General features: G+C 38.0%; 1 pseudogene; it reads left to right on the top strand.

Moving 5' to 3' along the window:
* The first annotated feature begins 292 nt into the window (after positions 1-292).
* The window catches only part of LOC133682294 (uncharacterized), a 107,529-nt pseudogene continuing 96,260 nt past the window's right edge, over positions 293-11,561 (top strand).

The raw sequence follows: 11,561 nt of genomic DNA, 5'->3' as shown, positions 1-11,561 counted from the left end.
AGAACTTCTATGCTGCGAAGTCTATGATGAAACCCCTCGGTTTAGGAACCAGAAAATTAACATGTGCCCTAACTTCTGCAAGTTATACTACCTTGAAAATGTTGAGATGACCGAGTGCATGACATGCGGGCATTCCCGTTACAAACCTAGAACTGGCAGGGGAAAGACTCTAGTGGCATATAAAAAACTTAGATACTTCTCGATCATACCTAGACTGCAGAGGTTATTCATGTCACCAAGGACTGCTGAGCACATGACATGGCACCAAGCACATGATGCGGTTGATGGAGTGATGGTGCATCCTTCTGACGGCGAAGCGTGGAAATATTTTAACAGTGTTCATCCTCACTTTTCAGTTGAATCAAGGAATGTGCGTCTTGGGTTGTGTACAGACGGATTCAACCCATTTGGGTCATTTGCTGCTCCTTATTCTTGTTGGCCGGTCATACTCATAGTTTATAACTTGCCACCAGGAATGTGTATGAGGTCGGAGTTCATATTTTTATCTACTGTCATACTCGGTCCAAGCAGCCCGAGGCGGAATATAGATGTTTGTCTTCGATCGTTGATAGATGAGTTGGCGCAGTTGTGGTCCTCCGGAGCTCTGACTTATGATATATCAAGGAAACAAAATTTCCTTATGAGGGCGGCTTTGATGTGGACTATCAATGATTTTCCAGCTTATGGAATGCTTTCTGGTTGGAGCACGCATGAGAAACTCACATGTCCATACTACATGGAAAACAACAAGGCATTCACGCTAGCAAACGGAGGTAAAGCTTCTTTTTTTGATTGTCACCGTCGCTTCTTGCGACTTAATCACAGGTACAGAAAGAACAGAAAAGATTTCTTTATTGGTAGAGTTGAAAAAGATGTTGCATTCCCGCGTCTTTCTGGTGAAGAATTGCGTGATGTTATATCAGAGTACGGTGACATTGTGTTTGGCCTTCAATCAGGTAAGCAAAAGTTTCCTGGTTTTGGTTTGACCCATAATTGGGTAAAGCGAAGTATCTTTTGGGAGCTTCTTTAGTGGAAGACCAATCTGCTCCGACATAACCTTGACGCCATGCACATCAAAAAGAACGTGTTTGAGAACATTTTCAACACCGTCATGGATGTGAAGGGGAAGAAAAAGGACAACATCAAGGCTAGATTGGATATAGCTTTATACTATAACCGTAAAAATATGGAGTTGGTTTCTGATGAGTCACGGGTCGCAAAACCAAGAGCAAACTTCGTGTTAGAGAAAAACACACAACTACTAGTCTATAAATGGCTTAAGAGTTTGCATTTTCCGGATGGACATGCATCGAACATATCAAGGTTGGTTAATATAGAGGACTGCAGATTGTATAGAATGAAGAGTCATGATTGCCACATGTTTATGCAAACACTCATCCCATTAGCTTTTCGTGATTTGTTGCCAAAGGGAATATGGGATGCACTCATGGAGATCAGTCATTTCTTCAGAGATATATGCTCCAGCAAGTTGAATGTTGAGCACATTGAGAGGCTTCAAACGAATATCGTCGAGACACTATGCAAACTTGAGATGATATTCCCTCCATCATTTTTGGACTCAATAGAGCATCTCTCTGTACATCTACCGTTCGAGGCAAAAGCTAGAGGACCAGTCCAATATAGATGGATGTACCCATTCGAACGATTAGATATTATAGTTGCAATGTAATTCATATATAAAAGTATTTTCTATGTTTTTCTTAATTGAAAATACTTGATTAATTCAATGCAGGTACTTGTTTAATCTCAAGAAAAAGGTTAAGAACAAGGCGCATGTTGAGGCTTCGATATGTGAGGCCTATATTGTTGAGGAGATCTCAACATTTATCTCGTACTATTTCGAACCTCATCTGAGAACGAGAATCAATCGTGTTCCACGGCAAGATGATGGCGGTAAAGTGCCTTCCAGTGGGAACTTGTCAATATTCTCCAATATTGGACGACCCACACCTAAAAATGTCGTAAGAGGAAGATATTTGTCAGAACTAGAGTTCAAACAAGCAGACAACTATGTTCTATTTAACTGTGATGAGCTGAGACCTTTTATTCAGTAAGTTTATATATATGTAATACTAATTAAACTTTGTTAGTAATATATTGTTAATTATATATTGTAATATCATACACTCATTATCACTTGCAGGCAACATCGACAATATTTGCTCTCCAATAACTCACAGCTAACCGAATCCTAGATCTTTCAATTACAAGATGAATAATTTGTCATGTTGTTCAGAACACATGTAAGCATTATCACAAACTCATTCTAACTTGCAAAATTACTATACGTATGCATGTCATTATGAGATTCTCGTTCATTTACTGTTTATTGATGTACATTACACACAAGGTTTATCAAATAGGAAAGAGTGCGCCTAAGTCATTGTCTTCACTAAGCCTGGGGCCTGAAAGAAATGTAAGTGCTACAACGGGTATTTTGTCAATGGATATGTTTTCCATACTGAAGAATACGGGCAAGGAAGAAAGACATACAACAACGGTGTTTGTGTTAAGGGATCCACAAGTAGTGAGTTAGAAGTTGACTACTATGGTAGATTAGAAGAGGTCATCGAACTGCAATATCATAACGAGCAGAATAGAGTGTTTTTATTCAAATGCTATTGGTATGACACGACTGACAGAGGAATCAGAGTTGATCCGCACTATAGTCTGGTCGAAATAAACTCAAAAGCTAGACTCCGTAACATAAACGATGTCTTTGTTTTCGCAAAGCAATGTCAACAAGTTTATTACACATACACCCCTTCATTTAGAAAGGATCGATCAAGAGTGTATTGGTTGTTCGTTTTAAAAACAAAACCCCGGGGTCGTGTCGAGGTTGTTCAGGATGAGAACGAAGACACAAGTGTGCGAGATGAACTATATCGAGTTGCTCCTTCGATTGAATTTGAAGAAAATTCAAATTTTCATGTTTTCGATGATAGTCTTGTTGATGTTGAAGCAGAGGAGTTGAATGTTGTTTTGAGCTCTAGCGGACAAGCAAATGTCGATGAAGAAGATGATATCCATATTAAAGATTGCGATGAAGGTGATGACTATTCAATTGATGACGAAGAAGAAGAAAATTCTGAGTAACTATCAAAATAATTACTTGAAATGCCACAATCATCAACATCCATAACGACGGAATAGGTTCGTCGGCATTTCACAGAGAGTTCAAAAATAATTACTTGAAATGCCACAATCACCGACGACAATGCCGACGGAATAGGTCCGTCGGCATTTCACAGAGAGTTCAAAAATAATTACTTGAAATGCCACAATCACCAACGACAATGCCGACGGATTTAAGTCCGTTGGCATTTCACAGAGAGTTCGAAAATCATTACTTGAAATGCCACAATCACCAACATGCATACCGACGAATATATGTCCATCGGTAAGTTGTTGGCAGGTCAATTTTACTGATAAAATTACTGACGGACTGTGCGAATTCCAAAGGGTGGTGCATTAAATGCATCTCTGACCGCGTCATCTTGTCGACGAAATTACCGACGGACCACGAAAAATATGGAGGGTCATTAAAAATTTTGGTGCGAAATTCAAAAATTATCGACGAATTTTTGACACTTCACTGACGAAATAAATTAAAATAATAATTAATTTTATATCCGTCGGTGAATCCATCGGTAAAACTGCCATATAAGTTCCAGCAACCGCCCCTGTCGCACGTCGGAAAACACCAGCACGCGGCGTCGGCCTATCCTATATGATGAGCTTGCCCTTCGAGGGGTGACATATGATCGTCACTTTTGTATGATGAAACAAGAATCTTGATTCTTGCCCAAACTCTACAATGAAAATTTTCGGAGTGACGATCATTCTATCACCCACAAGTCTTGAATTCAAGATGTTTCAAGAAGGGTTCGCCCCAATGCAAATAAATGATAGCACATACAACCTAAGAACATGTTCTATTCATTATGTGAACATGGGTAGGTTTTCTACCTGGTCTCAAAAGGGTCTATGAACTGCCTAGTGACCACCTTGCGTGAAGGCAGTATAGGGGTTTACAAGGAATGGTTGGGGCACCCTATGACCGCCATTAGCGAGTAAACACTCAGCTCATAGTTGGATGTTTCACAAATCTGAACCCCGACTGAAAGTCATGAGGCAGACCGCTACTCCCCTCCTAACTTAGAGGTTTGTGTGTGTGCTTTCAAAAATACAGGTGATGCATGAAAAATTCTAAAAATGCATGGTAAAATAAAAAGGACAAAAATGACAATTTAAACACATCAAATACACGAAGCTTAGTCCAAAATTGTCAGAAATAATACCTCCCCAGTGGAGTCGCCATTCTGTCGCACGTCGGAAAACACCCGCGCGCGGCGTCGGCCTGTCCTGGCGATGGCGGTTTTTGCTCTCTCTGTTATTTGGAATTGATTTTGTTTGGAGTCGCCACCTAGTATTTAATTGAGGGTTACTAGGAAACCCGGGTTGACTGGTCTTGTCAGAGATTCGCGGGTAAGGGACTGATTGTGGTTAGGGAAGGTATTAGCACCCCTAACGCACCCTACCTGAGGTAAGCTGGTTCGTGGCTTGATGTGTTAAAGAAGTTTTAAAAATTTTGTCTTTTCATCGGATTTTAGAAATACAACTTCCGTACAAGTTTGTATTTCTACACCGTGATCCAATCAAAATATTAAATCCTTCTTTATTCTTTTGTCGTCTCATTATAAAAGGATCCCTGAAATAAATACAAACATGCATTTTTGTTTTTTTTTTGTTTTTCTTTTTATAATTCAATAACATAATAAAAAATTACAAACACAAACACACATTTTTTATTATATTATATTTTTTCTTCTTTTTCTTTTTCTTTTTCTTTTTTTCTTTTTCTTCTTTTTTTCTTTTTCTTCTTTTTTTTACATCCACAATACAAATTACAATATTCAAAAATAAATAAAAATTACATAAAATAATTTCAAATTTACAAAATGGTCCTTAAAACTCCAAAAATTGCAAGGAACCCTTCTGCACAGGAATTGGAGGCAGGAACAGCTGGCGGCGCGTGTTCCAACGCGCCACCATCACTGGCGGCGCGTGGGTTCACGCGCCGCCGTGAAATGCCAGAAATGGTGGGTTCAGCTCAACTTCTTCTCCTCTTCCCTCCTCTGCCGGTGGTGACACCCACCGTCACCTGCAAAAGAACAACAACACACAAACGCAACAGATGGCAGTTGATTTCTTCTCCGTTTTGGGTCCGTTTTTTTATCTCTACAAATCTGTTTTTTTCTTTGGGTTTTTCCTCCTGTCTCGGTCGGCCGGATGGATGAATGGGTTTCTATGGACGGCCGGGCAGCTGCTGGTGTTCGATTCGACAGAGATGGAGGGGAACGAGATTCTGCAGGCACCACCGGAGGGAGAATGGATGGAGACGACGCCGCTGTTGGGTTGGTGGAGCAAGAAGGAGCAGCGGCCGGTTGAAGGCAGTGGAGAGGGTGGGTCGGCGCTGCTGATTTGAGGCAAGACCGGGCTGTGGGAGAAGGAAGGGAAAGGAGCGCCGGCTGGAATGGCACAACAGCTGTGTGGAGATGGCGCCGGTTTCAGGGGAGAAGACCGGCTGGAAGAGCTGCAGCGGCTGTGTGGAGAGGAGGAAGCAGCCGGTTGGAGAGGAAAAAGCAAAACCGAAACTCACACAGGGGGGACGGTGGCTGCTAGAAGAAAAGAAGGCGCTGGGAGAGATGGTGAGCGCCGGTTTGAGGGAAAGGAATGACCGGGCTGCTACAGTCGAGAGGGAAGACGAGAAGGAAAGGGAGGAAAAATGGAAACCACCGGGTGGGGGGCGGCGGCTGCCCTTGGAGAAGAAGAGGAACAAGTTTTGTAGGGTTAGGTTTTTTAGGGTTTGTTCTTCCTTTTTTTTTGTCAAAAATACTGCCCCTCCTTTATTCTGAGTTGTAGGCTGCTATTTATAGGCAGAGTATTTTTTCGGGCTTCAAAATTGGTCCCTCAAGTTTTGTGTTTGACCCTTAATTTCAATCAATTCACTTGGTAAAAATTAAATTTGGTCTCTTAAAATTATGATTTTTCAATTAAGTCCAAATTAAGCTCCCAAACTTAATTTTCACCAATTAAGCCCTCCAATTAATTTTGACCCGCTTAAAGTATAATTAAGTCCTTACACTTAATTAACTCCTTCAATTGGACCTAAATTAATTCTTAAACATAATTAAAATTCAATTTGGCCCATGATTAAATCAAATTGGCCCATTAAAAATTTAATTATGTCATTGGACTTAATTTTTATGCAAATTCGTCCAATACTCATTTAATTTGACCTTTGAATTTGCATTTTTCTATCTTTGGGCATAACAGGGTATACTTGGGCCTTGAAATTCTTCCGAAAATTGCAGCTTGATTTTCACCTATTTTTGCAGCCTTTCTTGGTCAACTTTCTCCGCATTGTCAGCCTTTATTATTTTTTTGATTTTTTTTTTATTTTGAAAGAAAAGTGAATTTTGGGGAATCACCCAAAATTGGGTGATGACAGCCCCTTCAGTTCATTTTTTCTTCTCCTCCGTTTTTCACCTTAAATTTCAATTTTTTTCCTCTCCATTCTTCAAAGCTTTCACCTACAATCTCTAGCAAGATTTCTTGTGAATCTTCATCAGTTTTAAAAGGTATGTGTTTCTTCTATTTCATTTTACTTTAAGCTTTTTTTTTTTTGCTATTTGTTTTTTTCTTATGTTTTTTTTTTGTGTATTTTTTGTAATGTAGATAAAGTCTTGAATTCAACACAGTATTAAAGTAAGCATATTTCATTCCTAAAGTCTATAGTTTTTCTTTTGAATTTATTGAATATTTTTTATTGTTGTATTGGCATAATTATTATTAGTTAATTTGTTGAATATTTATTGTTAATATTGAATTTACCTTAGAATTAGTAATTGAATATGTTGGAATAATTATTAATTTTACTCTATTATTGCATGATTTGTGTTTAATTTTTTCTATTTATTTTGATTGTTAGTCTAGAGTTTTTTTTTTGAATTTATTGTTTTGTTGTATTGGAATAATTATTGAATAATATTTTGAATTGTAATTGTTAATGTTGAATTTACCTTAGTATTAGTAATTGAATATTTGGAATAATTGGTAATTTTACTCTATTATTGCATGATTTATGTTTAATTTTTTCCATTAATTTTAATTGTTAGTCTAGAGTTATTTATTTATTTATTGAATATATTTTATTGTTGTATTGGCATAATTATTGAATAATTTGTTGAATTTTAATTCTTAATGTTGAATTTACCTTAGGATTAGTAATTGAATATGTTGGAATAATTAGTATAGATTGGGTCAATTGGTTGTGGCTATTGTTAATATGTGCAGGTTTGTGGATTTGGGTAGTATCTAGTATAGGGGAGGTGCTGTCGAATTTTTTTTTAACATTTGAATTTAATTATATAATTATTTGTATAAAATTGTGTAGATGCGTAGAATGAAAACCAGAGCTGGTCACTCACGTATGGTCGCAGCTAGTTCGTCTAGCAGCGAGGATGATATTTCCTTAGGTGCCTCTCAAGAAGAGGCACCTACACCACTTGCACCGTCAACCGATGCTGCCTCTTCCAGTGCTAGTTCACAGCGCAGAGGCGGCGTGCCTTCACAGTGGAATCAATTTACCCGCGCAAGTACGAGGCACAATGGAAGGACGACCTTTCAATGTAAGTTTGTTATGGTTTTAGTTTTTTTTTTAAAAAAAAATTACAACATAATTTATGAAGCAATCACTATTGAATTTATTTCATTTATTTTCAGATTCACAAACATTGAGGCCGCCCGAGTAATATCATCGGTGTTTAAATCATCGATGGAGATTCCATTGTTTCAATGGAGTCAGATATCCAAGCATCCTGAATGGATGCCTCAAATCAATGCATGGTTTGACAGATTTGAGGTTGGTGTTAATTTATAATTTTCAGCTGATTTCTAATAAATTATTAATATAATTTTAAATAAATTATTATTTTTTATTTAAAATTCATTATTTATACACAAGACAAATTCTGCTGGGGTAGTGAGCATAACATTGTTGCGAAGAGGGTGTGGGAAAATCACGCGGCAACTAAGTAACATCGAAAACAATACAAGAATTTTTTTAGACAAAATTTATGTTTCGAAATGTAATTTTTGGTTGCGTGAAGTAGGTTGCGTGATTTTTTGTATGAAACACAAAAAATAGCAAAACAAACCGCGAGAGATAGGGGTTTCCAAGGCTAGAACGAAGTTACGGTTTGGAGGGATTTCAAAGCGGTATACATCTCGGAAGATATATGGCCGCACTATCTTGAGCATGTGACGTCTGAGCGGTTCATACGACACTCACAGTCCGGTGCTGGCAACCGGAATCGGCCAATTCAAGGCTCGGTGACAACGCACACTGGCAGCTCCGTTCCGTTTGCTGCACATGCGAAATGGATGGTAAGATTAATATAAATGAAATATATCGTTAAATTAAGTTGTTGTTAATAAATCTTTTTTCATTATAGGCTACGTCTCTTGGACGTGAGCCGAGCACGATGAAGCTGTTTGTGGTGACGCATGTGCGGAGTCAAGACCGCCATGGTATGTTTGTTCAACCATTTTATTTTGTAAGTTATTATGTTTATTGAATTGAATATGATGATTACTTTTTTTTATTTTCAGGAGACCTATAATAATCGGTTGAGGGAGAGATACGGGGACGATATTTTGATCCATCTAGAATTCGATCCGAATTTGTGGATGGAGGTTGGATCGTCAGGTGGACCCGATAAAAATCGGGTTTACGGGCTCTCCAACACTACAGCCGACAACTTGCGGTCGGCCCATAGTGTTTCAACCGTTGGGAGCTCCTAATCAATATCGAGCTCCCAATCTAAGGAGTCTGTGGCCTTGTAACAACACACGGTTCAGCTCACCAAAAAATACGACCACCTATCAGCGGAGTACGCACAACTTAAAACGTCTCATACATAACAAAGAGCGGAGTCTGAATAACTCAAAGCGTCTCAAGCACAACAAAGAGCGAAGTCTGAACAACAAAAAGCAGCTTATGAACAGCTTCGCAAAATGGTCATGAACATGGCAACATAGAGTGGAACATGTGCGCCTAATCTTTTTTGGCCGTATAACCACCAGCCTCCTCCTCCAGGACCTCCTCCTCCTCCAGCTCCACCTTTATATTAATTTGTAATAAACATTATTTACCTTTGATTTTTTTGTTTTTGATGTTTAATATAAATTTTATTTGCATAATTGTTTTTTATTACCATTAATTTATATAATTTTATATTATGTATTCTTAATAATTTTTTAAAAACAAATTTAGAAAAAACTATTACAAAGGGTTTTACCTTCGGAATGAATCCGTCGGCATTTGACAGTAGCTGCCACATTCATCGACGCATATACAGACGGATATATTCGGTCAGTATTTCATACACTCACCGACAGCTTTACCATCGGCAAATGTTTTTTTGTGTTTCTGATCGATATAGCGACGGAACGTGGAATTACCGATGAAGGGAAAGCCGACGGACGTAATCCGTTGGTAAATAAATCATCGACGAACTAGTAATCACACACCGACATAATATTTCCGTCGGTAAAACTGTGAAATCTTGTAGTGAAAGTATGAAAAACTTGCTTTTAATGATGATGTTTTGTGCATTAAGAGGATTATATATTTTTTAAAAAAAACCTATCACGCCCAACAACACTGTTGCTACTCAATTTTGGACCCCACGTGCTAGAGATGGTGTATACCTGTTTTTGAACCGAGTGTAGGAGTGTAGCTCATGTTTGCTAGAAAATTGACAAAAGTAGAGGAGAAAGAAATATTTTTTAAAAAACCCTGTTTGGAGCCTATTTTCTGCTATTTTTTTTTATCCTTCCCCGTTACTACCAAAATCATCAGGTTTTCTTAGGTTGATCAAGAGTCTTCATAATGCTAAATTCATTTTTTTATCTGGTCTTTAAGGTTGAATAAATCCCTCAGAATTTGCATAAAAAAAATGGTTCTGCTGCTGTCGCAATTGTTTTGTTCCAACTTAGGCTCTGATTCTGACTTGTTTTCGTACGATATCTAACCATCCTAGGTATATTCTGTCACTCATGACATGTTGAAAAATTGACCTACACCTTTATTAGGTCCTAGGGATCATTGTTCTTAGGGCAGATTCTCAATCAGATTTGGATGCTTAGCATTGTCAGATCAAGAACCTTTTTGACCAACTAGATTACTGCCAGATTCTATTCTCTAAAACGATTTTATCTCACTTCAAATCCTTCATCAAAGTTGTAGTCCTAGATGCGTAGATGATTTTGGGCTTTTGAATTGCTTGATTTCGATATCATAAGCTCAAGATATTCCTGTTTGAATATCTAACGTGAAGGTAGAGAATTCTACTACGAGAAGGATATTGACCCGAGTCTGCACTAAAAAAATTCTATTTTTGGCCTAGTTTTTGTGATTTTTGTTCTTAGTTCATACTCTCAGTCATATCAGGATTCTCGGCATTCGTCAGTTTTTGAGTTAGACCCGGAAATCCCTTTTGACCAACTAGATTACTGCCAGTTTCTGTTCTATAAAACGATTTTATCTCACCTCGACTCCTTCATCAAAGTTGTAGTCCTAGACACATAGATAAATTTAGGCTTTTGAATCGCTTGATTTCGATATCAGAAGCTCAAGATATTCCCGTTTGAATATCTAGTGTGAAAGCAGGGATTCCTGCCGTAAGAATGATTTTTTTGCCCAAGTTCGCAGGACTGATTCAAATGATTTTTTATTTTACCAAGGACGTAATCAAAAAGTGCTAAAATGAGGGATTGAATTGAAGAATGATATTGAAAGCTGGAGAGGGGGGTTGGATCATCATAAATGACAGGATTTTTACCACACTGAATAAGGAAAATAGGACCTTGTAGCTGCACCCTCTAGCTGATTTCTTTCTTTTTTTTCTCTACTGTTTTTTCCTTTATCATCACACCTGATTTTTGGAGCTGAAGACCACGTTTTTGTTGCCTCATTTCAAAGGGAGCAGCTGGCCCTATGGAAGGAAAGAAAATAGCCACACCCTCCTCTAAAACTGGAAAGAAATCAGACATAAAGAACCAGCACAAAATCAGAATATTGCAGCTTCCTTTTGTGTTTTTTTTACTGCAAATCAGTAGGGATTTACGTCCTAGGATTAATGCATTAAATCCTTCCTAAATAAAGACATATTTAGACTATATATAAGCCCTTCTAATGACCTAACGGGGGCAGCAAAAAGAGAGCAAAAAATAGCAGAAAAATAAAAGAAAAAACACAAGAGAGGCAGAGTAAACAAAAAAAACGCAGAATAGAGGGAGTTTCTTGTTTGCATTCTAGTGTCACCGTGAGTGAAGAAAAGAAAAAAAAAACAAGACGGAGAGGGAGCTTTGTTGCTAAACCTTGACAGCCACGTTTGCTTGGTTTTATTTCATCCTCTGCAGAAAAGAAAACAGTGAGACCTGCAGGTAAGTCTTAATTTTCTCCTCCTTTT

The sequence above is a fragment of the Populus nigra genome, chromosome 2 (genome assembly GCF_951802175.1).
Source record: "Populus nigra chromosome 2, ddPopNigr1.1, whole genome shotgun sequence".
Taxonomy (NCBI): Eukaryota; Viridiplantae; Streptophyta; class Magnoliopsida; order Malpighiales; family Salicaceae; genus Populus; species Populus nigra.
This window is presented reverse-complemented; position numbering and strand designations above follow the sequence as displayed.